Below are 17731 nucleotides of genomic sequence, written 5' to 3' on the forward strand. Positions count from 1 at the left end.
AGCCGGGTCGTGGCTACGCACACACCTTCCTCAGCTTCTACCTGCCTGCAGCGTCAAGCACAGACCTTAGCCTCGCCTTTCAGATGCTTCAGGACAGAGTTCCAACGTAACTTTCTGCTTGTATTTCCTCTTTACATTATGCCGCACCTTAAAATTAATTAAAAAAATAATTTTTTACATTTATTTAATTTTGAGAGACAGAGATAGAGCACAAGTGGGGGAGGGGCAGAGAGAGAGGAGACAGAATCCGAAGTAGGCTCCAGGCTCCAAGCATCAGCACAGAGCCTGGTGGGGAGCTCGAACTCACAGACCATGAGGTCATGACCTGAGCCGAAGTCGGACGCTTAACCAACTGAGCCATCCAGGTGCCCCCAAATTAATTTTTACTTATATAAGGAATGCCTAAATATATTTTCCTTGTGGAAACTTAATGCAGGTAAATTTAAAGTTCTTTTCTTTAACCACTGCCCTTTCTTCCCTTTCTGTCTCAGGTGCCTCCCCAGAGGTAACATTGCAGTTATTTGCAGATAGTTCCAGAAATTTCTAAAATTGATAGATTTATGGGTACATCAAGAATCTACAAAACTACAAAATATACAGGGTCATTTTATGTTTTTTAAATAAGCACACACCACTTCCTCCAGAATCCACAGGCTAAAACCATCATGAGGCTCCATTCAACCATGCATGGAGGGAGAGGGAGATGCCAGGATTATCATCTTCCCCTGTGCCTGGAAAGAGAGGAAGACTGAAAAGGGAGAGCGCTGGCAGTTCCTACTGCAGGCAGTGATTTTAAAAATGGCCTTTAAAAAATAAATTTCTTGAAGGAAATGTGGAGTCATTTAAAGAAAAAATTACTGTAAAGAAGGACATAGAGGGCTTAGGCTTACGGCAGAAACAGAGAAGGTGGGGGGCGCCTGGGTGGCTTAGTCGGTTAAGCGTTCGACTTTCGCTTAGGTCATGATCTCGCAGTTCATGGGTTTGAGCCCCGCGTCGGGCTCTGTGCTGACTGCCAGCTCAGAGCCTGGAGCCTGTTTCAGTCTGTGACTCCCTCTCTCTCTGACCCTCCCCTGCTCACGCTGTCTCTCTCTCTCTCTCTCCTAGGAATAAATAAAAAACATTAAAAAAAAAAAAGAAATAGAGAAGGTGGTAGAAGAATGGACTTTCCAGCCTGCAAGCCTGCTACCCTATGCCTCTGTGAATTGTCAGGGTTTGTGACAGAGGCTTCAGGTCTCTTCCTGAGGAGATATCCAGGTCCCTGCAAGTGCCCCCAGCCCAGCTCTCCAGCTTGGAGGGACACAGCCCTCAGGCCTCCTCAAGTACCCGCCCCTTCTTAGTCTTCCTCCAGTCATCCATCTTTAGACTCCCCATTCCCCCCAGATGCCTGGAGACCTCGGCCCTAGGTAATGACCCCTTGCTGATCACCAGCAGCCTTAGCACCTGGCTGACTCCTTCCACCCAAATCTCTTCTGGCTCCTGAAAATGTGATATGGGACCACCAAGAGGCTCACGTGTTGTTTGGAAGGGTTCTGTTTCAAGAAGCTTTGGAATGCGGCCAGAGCACCGAGCAGCTGCAGGGGGAAGGAGGGGGGGGGTGTAGAATCCCTACCGCTCACCCTCCATTCTTCACGTTTCTTCTCATTCCTTATAGTGTAAAGTCAATAGCCACTTTGGACCCATGTCCGTCAAGCAGCACAAACAAGGATCAAAGCTTTTCCATTCTACTGTGTTTCCATTCTACTGTTGGCGCCAGACCCATGAGCCGCCTGGCAGCCCGAGGAGCCTGGTGGGGGCCTCTGCTGGCGCAGGGGTGGGGTGAGAGGACAATGGGGACGATGGGCGTGAGCTGAGACTCTGGCCCTGGGCTTGTTGCCACTTATGTTCGGGGGGCGAGTCACTTCTTGTCACTTATCCCTGTGTTCTTCCCATGCTTTGGAAAGAACCATACAGAGCGCACACACAGAGGATGTCGGAGGTTGAAAAGCCCGAGCCGTCAGCTTCAAGTCCAACCCTTCCATTCCAAACAGGTGCATGGTGAATCGGTCTCGAATGACGCCGTAACACATTGCCACCGACGTACTGGCTTGAAACGACGCAAATTTATGATCTTACAGCTCTGTAGGTTCGATGTCCAACACGGGCCTCACTGGACTCAACTCAAGATGCCAGCGGGGCTGCATTCCTTTCCAGAGGCTTCCTGCATTCCTTGGCTCATGCCCCCTTTCTAGCTTCAAAGTCAGCAGCGTGGGATGAGCCCTTCTCACATCACAGCCCCTGACCTCCTGTGCCCGCTCCCTTCCACTCTCAGGGACCTTTGTGATCACCTTTGGCCCAGCTGGAAAATCTAGAATACTCTCCCTATGTTAAGCTCAGCTGATGACCACCCTAAGTCTATCTGCCACCTACATTTCTCTTTGTCATGTATCATAACATATTCACAAGTTCCAGGACTAGGGTGTGCACATCTTTGAGGACCATTATTCTATCTTCCCGGGGAGGGTGAATGACTCACCTGAGACAGGGCTAGGGATGCATTTGACACTTTGTATTCTACTCCCTCACCCTGTTCTCAGCATAGAAGACCTACAGATGGGTGGTTAAAAGCATGGGCTGAGGGATCAGATAGATCTGGGTTCTGTGGTCTGGGTTCAAAGTCTAGCTCTCCTTTGACTAGGTGTGAGAACCTGGGAAAATGACATAAGCTCTCTGGACCTCAGTTTCCTCATCCATTAAATGGAGACAACAGTAGCAACCTCATAGTGTGAAAATCCACGAACAGTGTTTAGCATTGCTTTTGGCATACAGCATCCAGTACGTGATATCGCTTAGTACGATTTATAATCAAACACCACAGTCAATCATAAGCCCCTTGTGAGGAAAGCATATCAGGTATTTTCACAGCCATTTTATAGTATGGAAATGAGCTGAGAGAGTTAAAATGTTTAAAGTGAGGTCATTCGGTAAGTCCGTGGTGGTAGCAGGTCAGGAACAAGGTCTAACCCTATGCTTCTTCTTTTTTTCTATGTTAATTTATTTTTGAGAGAGAGAGAGAGGGCACATGAGTGGGGGAGGGGAAGAGCGAGAGGGAGACACAGAATCTAAAGCAGGCTCCAGGCTCTGAGCCGTCAGCACAGAGCCCGACTCAGGGCTTGAACTCACGAGCAGTGAGATCAAAACCGAAGTCAGCCACCCAACTGACTGAGCCACCCAGGCACCCCTAACCCTATGCTTCTTAAGTGGACACCTTATCATTTCCATTAAGTGGACACCTCTAGCAGGCGATCCAAGAAAGATGCTTATTCTATTGTTTCTTTTTTATAACTTACATTAGAGGAAAAGATCCTTTAATCTTTTTTTGGAATGTCCTGTAGTTTTCAGGTTCAAAGCATTCAGCTGAATTCCTAATGCAAAATACCCCAAGGTTAAGTTCACCGGCTTCTTCTTTGTATAAACATGCTGTGGGTCACCACTAAGGACATATTATGCAGTTTGAAGCAGTAATTAAATTGAGGCTTCTGTCCATCACATCCAGTGAGTATGGATAGATCCCCCCCAGGATTATACACCCATAATTCCTATGGTGGGATTATACCTTTCTGATAGAGCAACAATTGTTTGACCATTTATTTCTTCCACAGCAATCCCTGACATTCTTTGAGTGCTGAGAAACTGATACATCAAGACATTTCAAAGGGTTGGATTGTGAGCATGGGGGTATTTTAGAGGCCTTGAAAAATAGCATCCTTTTTCCCTGCTCAAGTTCAGAACTAACTGAGGGTCAGATAGGTGGAGATCAAAATGCTAGCATTCTTGGGGTGCCTGCGTGCCTCAGTCTGTTAAGTGTCTGACTCTTTTTTTTTTAAATATTTATTTTTTTAAATTTTTTTATTTATTTCTAGGAGAGAGAGAGAGAGACAGCGTGAGCAGGGGAGGGTCAGAGAGAGAGGGAGTCACAGACTCTGAAACAGGCTCCAGGCTCTGAGCTGGCAGTCAGCACAGAGCCCGACGCAGAGCTCGAACTCACGAACCGCAAGATCATGACCTAAGTAAAGTCGGACGCTTAACTGACTAAGCCACCCAGGTGCCCCAATATTTATTTATTTTTGAGAGAGAGAGCAGGGGAGGGGCAGAGAGAGAGGGAGACAGAATCCAAAGCAGGCTCCAGCTTTGAACTGTCAGCTCAAAACCCAGTGTGAGGCTTGAACCCAGGAGCTATGAGATCATGACCTGAGCCGAAGTCGGACGCTTAACTGACTGAGCCACCCAAGTGTCCCAAGTGTCTGACTCCTGATATTGGCTCAGGTCATGACCTCAGGGTTCGTGAGTTCAAGCCCCACTTCAAGCTCCGCACTGGCAGTGCTTGAGAGTCTTTATCTCCCTCTCTCTCTGCCTCTTCCTTGCTCACTTTTCTACCTCTCTCTCTCTGAAAATAAATAAACATTTTAAAAAATGCTGGCATCCTTACTGACTAAAGCTGGGTGGGGGCTTTGGTTTGCACATGGGGCAGAATGGGCTCACAGCTGCTTTTCACCAGCGCCTGAAAGGCAGGTACACCAAGCCTTTCCAGTAAGCCCAGAATTGGCCCCACGAGGCTTCCTGGATGGCCTCAAGCACAAACTAGACAGTGTCCCGTCAGCTGGAGACCAAACTGTGGAAAGAGAGGGTGGGCCCAGAAGCCGGGGGCTGCTGCACTGACCAGTCAGATAAACCCCCTCTTCCTCCCACGGGGATGGCTGAACGAGGATGGGGATGTTTTGAGATGAAGTTCTTGCACGGGGATGTGTGGGTTGGAGGTTTCCCCTGCTAATGGTGAGGAAGGGGCACGCAGACACGTAACTAGTTCCAGCCAGTTCTCTGGGACTTGTTCACAGCTCCTGGACGAGGTGGCCTTTATATATTGAAGACTGTTAAAATCTGGGTAAGCACGCATCTAGAACGCCTGTGATGCAAAGGGAAAATGGTTGAATGCTGTTGGCGACAGAACACAGCCCAACTTTCAGTTTGATATCCAGGGTGGAGCGAGCTGGGGTCACTGGAAGCAGACACAGGGATGGAGTTTGGGGTGTTAGATGTTTATACAGAATCGACACCTGGGTGAGGAAAGGGGCAGATGCAGGACTGGGCAGAGGCAGAAGCCAAAACCCCTTGGGGTTCCTGGGTGGCTCAGTGAGTTGGGCTCTTGATTTTGGCTCAGGTTGTGATCTCACTGTTCGAGTCCCGCATCGAGCAGGGATACTTGGGAGCGTCTGACTTGGACTCAAGTCATGATCTCATGCCTTGTGAGTTCGATCCCCACGTCGATCTCTATGCTGATAGCACGGAGCCTGGAACCTGCTTCAGATTCTGTCTCCCTCTCTCTCTGCCCCTCCCCTGCTCATGTTCTCTCTTTCTCTCAAAGTAAATAAATAATCTTAAAAAAAAAAAGAAGTCAAAATTGCAGACAGCGTGGTATGGACTTTGGGAGTGAGCATCGCCCTTCAGCGTCACCTCACCGTGAGCCCAAATGGCCAGAACTTTGGGAGCAGACCCCTCTGTGGCTTTGGGGGCGTGTCAGGCCAGGTGGCCATGTAGCTGAGGCAGACCCCGAAGGAGCCGGCAGTGGGCAGCGGGATCTGGACCGCTCCTCCGAGTGTCCACCACACAGGTCCTTCATTTCCCACCCCCTGCCCTCCGTCTCACCCTTTGCACTCTTCCCGTCTTTTCCTTCCCATTCTAGTGGCTCCCGATTGCTACCATGCCTACAGATCCCAGGCCTTCCACGCCTCCTGCCCTGGTCTAGAACATCCTTTCTGCGAACTCCGTCTCGTTTCTCATGCTTAGCTTGCACATCATCTCTTTTAAGATGGGCTCCCCGGCCCCCAGCTCGGGCTGAGCACCACCCCCTGCATGCACAGATCACACTTACCGAGTGATCACGCTTTCTGCAAGGAGCCCTGTGTCCGCCAGGACTGAGTGTGTCTGCAGGGCTGCGTCTTGTTACCTCTGGTGCCCAGGGCACCCGGGGAGGAGCCGCGACATGACAGGTGTTCAACGATGTTCGTTCTCTTGTCTCCCCGTCGAGGCCTTGCCCCTGCTCCACAAATATTCACTGAGCACTTCTGGATTTTTTTTTTAATGATTATTTACATTTGAGAGAGAGAGAGAGAGACATAGAGTCCAAAGCAGGCTCCAGGCTCTGAGCTGTCAGCATAGAGCCTGATGTGGGGCTTGAACTCATGAACCATGAGATTATGACCTGAGCCGAAGTCACTCAATTGACTGGGCCACCAGGAGCCCCCATGAGCACTTCCGTGTGAGTATCACACGGCACTCATACAAGAGTGGGACTTCTTCACTCTTGCAGCCACTGTGCTGCCAGAGTAGAATCTTGAACATTACAGTTTCTAGGGAAATACCATTTTTAAAATTAGACCCTACTTTCTTTAGCCAAAATGGCTTCAGTGAAGAATCTGGAAGCTGTGAGGGGCTTGAGCAGGTATTGCCAGACACACGGGGCGAGCAGGTTTCGGATGGAATTTGAAATAATTCCCAAGGAGAGGACACTGCGAAGGCAGCTGCCCCAATAGATTTGCTTTGATCCGTCCCACAGAGGGAGCACTTGGGGCTCCGGAAAGACGAATGAATCCCAGATGATTAGATCCGTCAAGGGGTTCAGAAGGACGAGGTGGGGACGGGCCTGGGGTTTGCGCCCAGGGTCCAAGATTGCACCTTCCCTGAGAAAGAAGCATAGGGAGCTGGAGAAAGTTGTTCACTGTTACTCCCCCCAATCTGAGTCCGCAGGGATGGAAGCTTCCACAAAGTGTTCCGGAAGAGCGGGAGAGACAGCAAGATGCCAACCCGCTCACCCTACATTGGCACGGAAATCTGAAGACAATCGTGCCTCAGTCTGCTGGTTGAGCCATCGAGCCTGCACAGAGGCGACAGCTGACATGCAACAGCAAATGAGGGGCTTCAGACCAGCCAAACGGGAAAAGGAAAGGCCCCTTCAATTGTTTAAGGGAGAAGAGGAAGACCAAAGGCAATATTATCTTTCATCAGCCACTCCCTGTAGGGGAATGAGCTTTCAAAGAGCTCAGACTTCTCTTAGTGGGGCAGCGAGGAGCCAGCTCCTTCGTTGCTAAAAACAGCCTCGTTCTGGGCAAATGTCAAATAAGTGAGAACAGGGGTTACCTGGGATGAAATCAAGTCGCAGTGTCTCCTCTGTCCCGTCTGTGCGTGGGGACTGCTACCATGTATGCTGCAGACGTGCCCAAGGCTGGTAAGGAGTCCTGGCTTCTGTGCTGTGGGCTGGGGACGTAGACGAGACCCGGGGCCAGTTTCGTCCCCAAGAAGCCTCTGGTCCCCATGGACCGGGGCTATCTCATCCGTTTCTCATAACAACAGTGCTGGGTGTTATTTTTCCAGTAACGCCCTGTTTCACACATGAGGAAATGGGGCCGAGAGTGTTATTACCTATTCAGAGTCACTTTGGCAAGTAAATGGATGAAGGGGGACTCAGACATAAATCTGTGTGACCCACCCTCCACTGGGGGTGGTTTGGGCCCCTCCAGCTGCTCTCAGGAGGACACCGGTAATTCGTCAGGGCGTTTCTGGTTGTGGTGGGGTTTCAGCTACTGGCAGCCGGTGGGGAGAGGCCATGGATGCTACTAAACATCTCAAAGTGAAGTGCACGAAACAGCCCCCCCCCAACCCCAGGGACTGGGCCCCAAAGATCAAAGGCACTGAGGTTGAGAAGCACCGCCCTAGGTCATTGTGTCCATTGTATTCAATGGATCTCCGCTCCCACCTCCATTGTTGTTTCGCTCCGTTCCTCAGTGTCTCCTTACAGCGCTCACAGCAGCGTAATCATGTATTATTTCCTTATTGTTCCTTTGTGATTTCACTTGTTCACCATCTCCCCCGCTCTAGGCTGCATGAGGGCAAAGGCCGCCTCCCTTCTTCACTGCTCTACGGCCAACACCTGGCAACAGCACCTGGGACATAGTAGGTGCTCAATGAGTATTTGTTGGATGAGTACGTGGGCAAACGAAGTTCGAGACATTGACTCATCTGTGCAAGGTCACAAGAGCCAAGTGGCTAAGATAGGCTTGAATCCTGGGTCTGGCTGAGTCCAAATCGCATGGTCCTAACCCCCATGGGAAAGAGATAAGACAATTCAGTGCAACGGGGCAGTGGATTGCCCTTCAGGAGCTGGGAGTCCAGCAGAGGAGAGAGAAAAAGCCAGCGGGTGTCAGCGTGGGTTGCCAAATTCAAACTGGGCGAGGACGCAGCGGAGAGTTTCCCAGATATTAAAAGAACATCTTAAAACGAACAGAAATCAATCTTCCTCTCCTTTTAACAAAGATGGGCACTGCAACATTTACCCTCTCCTCGTCCTGAGGGACTTCGTGTCTCTTACGGTTCCCAAAAATAATGGCCAGTGGCTCCATAAATGCATATATAGGTCCTAGAAGTAGCCTGAAGTCAAGTACCAGGCCGGCTCCATCTGGCAAATTCTGGCCCTGGCAGCCGTGTCTGCCTCTGCAGCCTGCCAGCTCGCTCGCCAGAGCCTTTCGGGAGCCAGTGTGGGAGCAAACTCCTATGACTCATGGCTGGGGAAGCTGTCGGGGTGAGGGGAGGCGCGGGCACATGAGGGCAAGGGCAGGGGATGAGGGAAAGGCAGGAGGAATGGGCCGTGGAAGGAAGCAGGGCACCAGAGGTGGTGACAGAATAGGGAAGAAGGAAAAGAGAGGGAGGGGGGAAAAGAGAAAGGGGAAGGAGGGCAGGAAGGAAATAGGGGAAATAGCAACAATAATAGATAGTCTCTGAGTATTGAAAATTGCCTTGAATTGTGTGAAGTCTTTATAAATTTTTTTAAAATGTTTATTCGTTTTTGGGAGACAGAGCACGAGCGCGGGAGGGGCAGAGAGAGAGAGAGACAGAGAGGGAAACACAGAATCTGAAACAGGCTCCAAGCTCTGAGCTGTCAGCACAGAGCCCAACGTGGGGCTCGAGCCTACTGACCGTGAGATCATGACCTGAGCTGAAGTCGGACGCTTAACCGACGGAGCCACCCAGGAGCCCCTGTGTGAAGTCTTTAAAAGGTATAATCCCCTGGAACCCTGAAAACAATCCTAGGGTTAGATTCTTTTATCATGTCCTTTTTATGGAAAATGAATTACAGAGATCTTGACCAATCTAAGGACACACAGGCTGCAAGCGGTGGATTCGGACGTGAGAAGCAGGGGAGGGAAAGAGCGGGTATGGTGGTTGGGATGGAGAACGGTGGGACATGGGAAGACGGATAGAGATGGAGTCTATAGGCTTAACATTTCCAGGATGTGTGAGGGAGACAGAGGGTTCTGGAAGCTGGACTCTGGCTCAGAGTGGCCATCTTTAGCAGACAGAGGTTGGAGGGTGGCCGACTCACCTCGGAGCTCAGGTTCTTAGCAGCAGCTCGAGGAGGCTCTTTGCTTGAATGGGCTTCCCTGACAGATTGTATCGGAGATTCCTCAGTGACACGTGAGCCCAAGAGAATTGCAATGCCATTGTTAGATATCGATCCTTCCTTCTTAATACAAAGCAAACAGGAGCCGCAAAAATAATTCTGTTTCCTTACTCTTAGGAACAGGACAACAAAGAAGAAAGGAAGTTATTAAAATAAATACAAATGGGGGCGCCTGGGGGGCTTAGTCGGTTAAGCGTCTGACTTTGGCTCAGGTCATGATCTCGCGGTTCGTGGGTTCGAGCCCCGCGTCGGGCTCTGTGCTGACTGCCAGCTCAGAGCCTGGAGCCTGTTTCAGTCTGTGACTCCCTCTCCCTCTGACCCTCCCCTGCTCATGCTGTCTCTCTCTCTCTCTCTCTCTCTCCTAGAAATAAATAAAAAATATTTAAAAAATAAATAAATAAAATAAAATAAATACAAATGGCTTCTATATCCCCTAATGTCTACACGCCAATTTCACATCTGTTGTCTTCCCTGATAGTCCCGTTTGGTGGTGAGTGTCCGGTCCACGGTTTACCAGAGAGGAAATGGGTTGAGAGAGAGAGGAAGTTCTAGTCGTAAGAATCTAGGGTCCAAGTCATGTCTTCTTCCTATCTGTAGCTCTCTCCTGGGCACCGTATTCAAAGTGGTACTGTGTCCCTTATAGGAGATTAAGTTTTTTCCAAACTAACTTCCCAGAATGAAAAGTTCTATGGAACAAGACTCTGACCTATTACTCATGACGAGAAGATTAATGCCAGGATCACTTAAAATCATGTTGCTTGACAGTGTCCCTTCAGTAACTGTTTATAAAAGAGCTTATTTAAAACACAAAAAGTTGGTTCCCAAAAAAAGCAGTGTGTGTCCTCCTAGGAGCGAATTAGTAGGAGCAAACAGTAGTGTTCTTGGAAATCCCTTGGATAAATAATTTTGTACATGCTGTTCCCTTTAGCCCTGCCTCACCTGGGATTTACAGCCTTGTTCTGCTCTCAAATCCACTCTGCTGAAGTCCGTCTTATCTTATTCTCTGCACACTGGTTGCCTTCCTCTCCCTCCCCCACCTCCTGCACCCTCAGCTCCTGTGGATCCTTCCTTCCATGTAATTCCTGTCTATACCCCTTAGAAAGCAAGCTCCAAGGGCTGGGGCCTGGTTTTTCTTCGTTTTTCTTCAGCATGCTGCCTGGCTTATAGTAATTGCACAATGAATATTTGTCAGACAAGTGACTGCATGGGCCACTAGTTGCTAAACACAGACTGGCTCTCTTGTTCACTCGAGGTCTCTTTTTCTTTGCCTGTTCCTACTATTTTTATTCTCGAATGGGGCTCTGTTTGCCCCATGAACCCAGGAGCAAAAGAAATATTAACCATTGCTTTGTAAAACATGCATTCAGTAGACGCTGAATTTGTCTATTGTGTGAAATAACATCTTATCTCCTCCTGTGTCCATAAAGACTGTAGAGGGGGCATCAGGGGGCCTGGGGATAATTTGTAATTTTCTATGTGGGCGCATTTTTATGACGTGTCCACACGATCACAGATTCCTAATGCTTCTGAGTAAGAGTCACCTTAGCAATCGAGTGGCCGTAGTGATAATAGTGATGTTTGACAGTTATTGAGTTCTTTAGTCCTATAGAACTCAATAGTCTAAAGATAAAGTCCCACTGAGGGCTTTATCTTTATCTGTGTTAACTCATTCAATTCTTACCATCAACCCTGTTTGAGGGGGTAGTTACTATCCCCACTCAACCGCAGAGGAAAACGAGGCACAAAGAGTTATGTGAGCGGGACTCTATGAAGCCTTATGGGTGCACACGGGAGCTTCGTGGCTGTTCTGGGGATGAGCGGAACGGGCAAGATTGTGAGAAGGCAAGAAAGGCGATCTGGCCCCCTCCTATATCCAGAATTGTTATTCCATTAAATATTTTATATATTGGGCTTCTGCCAAAGATTTCTTAGAGAAACAGGGTTTTATGTAGCTAGATGAAAAGGCTAATGAACAAACCAACCCAAACTAGATGTTTTTGTTTTACAGAAGGGAAGACTAAGATTTCAGGGATGCTGAATATTTGGCAGTTATCGATGGCCAGGCCAGGTCTAAAAATCTCAACTCCAAGTGGCCCGGGTCTCTATTTCCTGTGCCTTGTTGCCGGGATGCCTGGTATGTCCGTAATGGCACTTGAATTTGGTACACTTGTTGACCAAGAGACTTGTTTATCTGGGACTTTTGTTTCCAGAGGTAATTACTGAGGAATACTGAGTGAAATTAGGTAAATTATAAGGTAAATTTAGAAATCTTTGTCCAGCGGTGTTATTAGAGGAAAACAGGAAGGACAAGGCAAGGCTAGACAGGACAGGAAGTGGAAAAATCACTCAGGGAATTCAGAGAGGACCAGGGTGTGCGTGCGTGCGTGCGTGCGTGTGTGTGTGTGTGTGTGTGTGTGCATGTGCCCTGGAATATAAATGACAACAACAACAATAATAAATGCCTAACATGTGACATGTTCATAAACCTAAATGCTTTACATGCATCATAACTTTTAATATGGAGGTCAATCAATTCTCTCTGTTTCCTTGAGGAGAAAACTGAAGCTTAGGAAGCCATAAGCAGCAGAAACTCAACCAAGGCCTGTCTGGAAAGGTAGACCCTTGAACCCGTCAACTACATCACAACTTCAAAGCCAAGATCACAGGGACCCAAGCCTTCTTACACCCAGTGACAGGTCCTGGGACTGGATCTGGCTCAGAACTAAGGCCCCTTGACCCAGGCACTCAGGGACACTGTGGGAGGCTTGAATTAGGTTTACCTTCAGGGCAAGCTCAGCCAGTCCAGGCTGAATCAACCACCTGCTACTAGGATGCCTGAGATTCTTTGATCTGGGGACCCAGCCTTCCATTCCCCAGTTAGAGAGAAAATGCTAAGACTCTTGGTGGCCACGTTTTAATCAGTGAGCCAGTCCAAAACGATGGCCAAAAGTAAGCCGGCCTTTGTGTGGCCCTTCGAGATTTTCAAAGTACTTCTCCTCTGTTTTTTGAAGGTCATTAGAACTGATGTTGTATCTCCTATCTGACAGATCAGATCAGAACAGAAGAAAAATTTATGGAGGGTTACCCACATCTCAGAAATGGCTGATCTAGAACCGAGTCCCTGGTCTCCTTGGGTCATTTCCCCTCTGGAAGGCTCTAGAACACTGCAAGTACTGGAAGGGATCAAAAGTCCAAAGGGTGGGAGAGAAGTCCCCACTGGGGTGCCCAGGCTGGGAAGAAAACCCCAGAAACTGCCCCTTAAGAGAGCACAGCCTGTCTGGCCCCACGTCTCTTCAGCTGGGTGGGGGCCCGGAGGAGCCATGCCCAGAGGTATTTTTGTCTTATTGCTTCAACCCAAGCAGCTCTGCTCAGAATGATTTATGATGATTTCTGGGGTTTGTTTTGTAAACACAGCCTGTACCACAGGAGGGAGTTACATTCCCAGGGTCTTCCTCCAAGCTGCTCTAAAATTATTGTGCTTCAGGCCGATGCTACGAGGAAGTGTTCGCAAGTCGAATCGAGGCATCAGGATGTTAAGCGGCCTTGGAGGTACCTCAGCCATCTGCCTCATGGTAGTTGGTGAAACTGAGGCCTAGCGTGTGGGGGGCCTGCACCCGCTAGAGCCTGTGGTGGGGCTACAATGCTTGCATATGACCACATATTTCCTCCGTGGTTTCCACAGCTCTGGGAGAGAATGGGGAGCACAGCAGATGCAGTCTTGCAACTTCATGGAGCTTAGACTCTATCAGGGGATATAGACTTTAAACAAATAACTAAGAGTGTTCAGTGAAGGAGTAGAGCGGCTTTGGAGGCCTTATATAGAAGGGCACAACCTGGTGTTGAGTGATGCCTGCCTTGAGGCCATGGGGTTCAGAAGGAACAGGACAGAGCCTGTCTGGGCAAAGGGACCAGCATGTACCTCGATGTTCGGAGAATTGGCCCTTGCAGGAGCGGAGNGGGGTGGGGGGGGGGGGGGGGGGTGTCGGGAGAGCTGATGGGCTTCATGGGATTTTAATCAATATTCTAAACACAGTGGAGAGGCATGAAAGTTTCCAGTAAAAGAATGAGAAAGTGATGAGCTTCTGTGTGCTTTTTATGTATGATCTCTTGGGCCGGGTTGAAGGGGATGGGCTGGGGAGGCACGTCTCTTGATATGGAGACCGGCTCATGCCCTGTGCAAAGTGGCTCCCATGGCTCCACATTCCTCATCAGTGGGTGCCCAGCTGGGATAGGGGATTTCAGCTATGATTTCTTTTAGCGAAGGTGTTCCGCACAGAGCTGGGCACAGGCAATGTGCCCTGAATTGGGGCAAAAGCCAGGCAATGTTTGTATTTGAGGAGTGCAGCAGAAGCTAGCAAGATCTACAGGAATGTCCGGGGGGTAGAGCAGGTACACCCTGGGGGCTTTGGGGCCTGGACTGGCCTCCCTGATCTCTCAACTTGGGGATGGGGGCAAAGAGTTATTTTCGTTAAGTGCAGTTAGAAGAAGAGACCCACATCTTCATGTGCCCGTGAACTCAGGGAGCTCAGAGCTCTGAAAACCCAACTCCAAAACCATGTCTGCCTGCCAGGCAGGGACAGCAGAATCTGATGTTGAGGCTAGAAAAGCTGAATGTGACGGGTCTAGAACGGGGCCTCCTCTCACACTGGGCCTGATGCTTCCTTTTACAGAGAGCTTGACAGTTCACAAAGCTGTTTCATAAGCCCTTTCTTTTTCCCGTCTCTTGGTCTTTCTGTCTGGTTCCTTGTTATCTTCTGTGTCTCCTTGAGGAGGCACTATGATGCAGTCAAGCCTGGGCCTTAGAGCTGGGCAAGTCTGGGTTCGAACTGTGACTTTTCCACCTAGTGATTGAGTCACTTTGGGCACATTTCTTAACCTCTTGAATACGTGGTTTCCCTTGCCTGTAAAATGGGTATATTCATATTTCATTCATGGCTCTGTAAGGTTTGAATCAGATAATACATGTAGTGCACACAAGAATATGGTATCCCGTAGGGGCACAACACACTACTATTGCTCATTCGTGTGTTCTGTGTTTACCTTGTAGCTACAGTGGGCCAGGCCCTGAGTTAAGGCACCGGGCTCACAATGCTGCTCCCCAAAACATCCCTTTCGAGTCTCGGGCAGGGATCAGTTTTCCCCCTACCCCAACTACAGCATGTAGGGAAGATGGCCTCTCCCAAGAAGGATCTGGAAAGTGGACCCAGGTCTAGAGACAGATCTGGGAGCTGGCTATGCGTGCTGTCAAGGGACCAGACTCTCCTTCCCCGCCATATTTTCCTCCTGCAGTGTCCTTGCTCAGTTTAATTCAAATGACCAATCACGCTGCGCCTGTGGCAGGCCCTGGGCTGCGTCCTACAAAGGACACCAGTGTGGGTAAGCTGTGGCCATGGTGGGTCTGACAAGACCTACAGGATGGGGATGAGGTGTGACGGGCAAGATCTGTCTCATGAGGAACATCTGCAGAACCCAGGCTCTTTAGCTGGGTGGGGAAAGCGAGCCTCCTAATTTCTGAAGCCTATCATCGGAAAGAGGGGCACATGTCACTTTTGGGTCCCCCCGAGGCAGAACCAGGGCCCAGGATAGAAATCACCAGAAGATGTGTTTTGTCTCTGGTGCTTCCTGATACCTGACGGTGTCCAGCCATAGAAAAGGCTGTCTGGTAAGCAGAGCGGGCTTCTCAGGAACACTCGCTTGGGCAAGGCTGAGAAACACCCACCCGAGGGTTGTACCCGGAATGCCTGCTTTGGGCGGGGGTTTGATGGGATGACCTCTAGGCTTCCAAGTAGCTGGAAGATGCAAGGATTCTAAGTTTCCACTGTCAGGCTCCCACCACCTTCCCTTGGACGCCGGCCAGCTCCCTCCCTCCGGGGCTCACCCTGCACGCCTCACTCCTTCCTGAACCCAGCTCCGGAATCTTGCCTCACAACTCAGCAATCCTGGGTGCAGCGTGTCAGGTCGCTGGGCTTGCGTGAAATAGCCCCAGTCTGTGCTCTGGCTGGACAATTCATGTTGTTATCCCACCAGCCCCTTTTAGGAACCTTTCGGCTTTAGGTGTCTGTGTGTACTTTCCTACATTTATACTTCACACACATTTCATATGATAAAGAAGTACACACACCAGCATCTGCGACTGTACTTCTAAGCTTGGTAGTTTGGGAAATCAACAGCATAGTGGTTTAGAGCCAGGCTGCTGTGTTCAAATCCCAGCTCCACTACTTAACTATGGCTGTTGCCCTGGCCAAGCCACTTAATCGCTGTAATAGATTAGTATCTTAATATCTGTAAAACAAGCTATGAAGCACATCTAGCTCACAGGGAGGAATGCTGTAAGACTAACCAGATATTGACATGCAAAGAACTTAGAACAATGCCTGGCGTGTTGTCTTAAATAAATGGCAAAGGTAAATAATCATTAAATAGCTATTTTGCTCACGATCCCTCACTTATTTTTTAATCAGTCTTACCAGTTTATCCATAAACGTCTCATTTTAAATTGTTAATACTTTTATTAATGGGTTAACTTTAAAACTGATTTTTGCACTTTTCAGAAACCAGAGTACCATTGGCATCGAACATTTTCTAGAAGTTTCCAAATCTAACCCATCTTTTTGCCGCTAAGGACACTGAAACTCAGAGGAGCGAAACCACTTGCTCTTCCAGTGGTAGAAGCAGAAAGAGAAGGCAGGCATCTTGGCTCTTGTCTGCTGTCCTTTCCTCCATCCCGAGTTCCCTAATGAGGATTAATTAAAGACTACTGTATTTTTCTGGTCGGTTGCTTTTCAAAAATAACAAATCACAAGCGTGCAATGAAATAAATGAACACTGAAACCCTTTCCATGAAATTTGTTGTTTAAATCATTGGAAAGAGAAAAATGGGATTTACATGTGACGTCCTATCTCTGTGTTTCAGGGGACTTCAGACCCTGGCTTCCAAGGGTCCAGCAGCCCTACCCCTCTCCCTCACTCAGCCCTGCAGTCCTCTTGAGGAGCGAGAGCTGGCCAGAGGTAACCTGACACAAGTGCCTCTTCTCCACACTGCTTCTTCTTGGAATACCAGTTTCAGGGCCCGTGCTCTCAGCTTGTGTGGTTTAAGGCATTTACAAATGTGCTGCCAAACTTTGATGTGCGTAACATTTATTTTTGCTTCAGCTGCACATCGTGCTATTGCATGCCTGTTGGGGAGAACTCGGAGCTAAGTGGATGGCACGGTGTCCTGCAGAGTGGGGTCAACTGGCTGCAGAGAGGTGTGGTGGGATGCCAAGGCATTCCAAGAAAGACTTCTAGAAGAGATGGCAACTTGGTTTTGAGAGTTTATAAGAAAGCTTGATCAGGGCAGAGCCACATTCATCTCAACCTTCAGCTCAGAACTGAGGGGCACGGAGTGAACAATGCAGTCTGATTGTCCCATGCAGATACCTTGTGAAGCATCAGAACTGTTCATACACATTGCCCATGTTACTGATTTCAAGTGTGCTGCCCCAAATTCCAAAATTTGAAAGTGTACTGTGAACAAACGAGTCTGAAGGCCATTGTCCTAAGTATGATGTGGAAAAAGTATTTTCTGGTGACATAATTTTGTGCAATACTGGGTTGAACAGAGTTTGACCTAATTCCTCGCTGCAGGACTTCTCAGTGCCTTTAATGTACAAATGTATATGATGGGTCCCCCAGAGCAGGTTCAGATAAATGCAGTATTTATCCATCTTTCCTGGTCACACAAAGCCCTGTTTTCTTTCCAAGAACATGTAGGGACTAGTATTCTGAGAAAACACTTTAGCAGGTACTGTGTCATGATTTCATCTTCTTTCTTTTTGTTGAAGTGAAAAGGCTGTTATACCAAGAAGTAATCCAAAGACTGAGCCTTCACAGTCCCTGATACACAACTCAGCCACGCACCTGGACACCTAACTCTACTTAAGAGGCTTTCTGAACACATCTGAGAAGTTTCAAAGGGCAGGAGATGGAGTTCCTTCTTAAAGCAAAATGGATCTCATATACTCTATATTTAGGGTCAGAGCATCTTTTGGGGACTTGGCCTCCTTAGCTGGAAACTCTTATAAATCTCTTTCGCTTACAAGACAGTTTCCAAACTGTAGCTGCCAGGCGGTGCCTACGCAGGACACACCACGCATTGGGACTGATTTCTCTCCGTCTGGCTCCACACCGTGGAAAGCCTTCATGTTTTGGCCTGATCTCTATGGGCCAGAGTTAAGGCTTGGGCCAGCATGTCTATAGCCTGAG

The sequence above is a fragment of the Crocuta crocuta genome, unplaced genomic scaffold, assembly GCF_008692635.1.
Source record: "Crocuta crocuta isolate KB4526 unplaced genomic scaffold, BGI_CrCroc_1.0 scaffold340, whole genome shotgun sequence".
Classification (NCBI taxonomy): domain Eukaryota; kingdom Metazoa; phylum Chordata; class Mammalia; order Carnivora; family Hyaenidae; genus Crocuta; species Crocuta crocuta.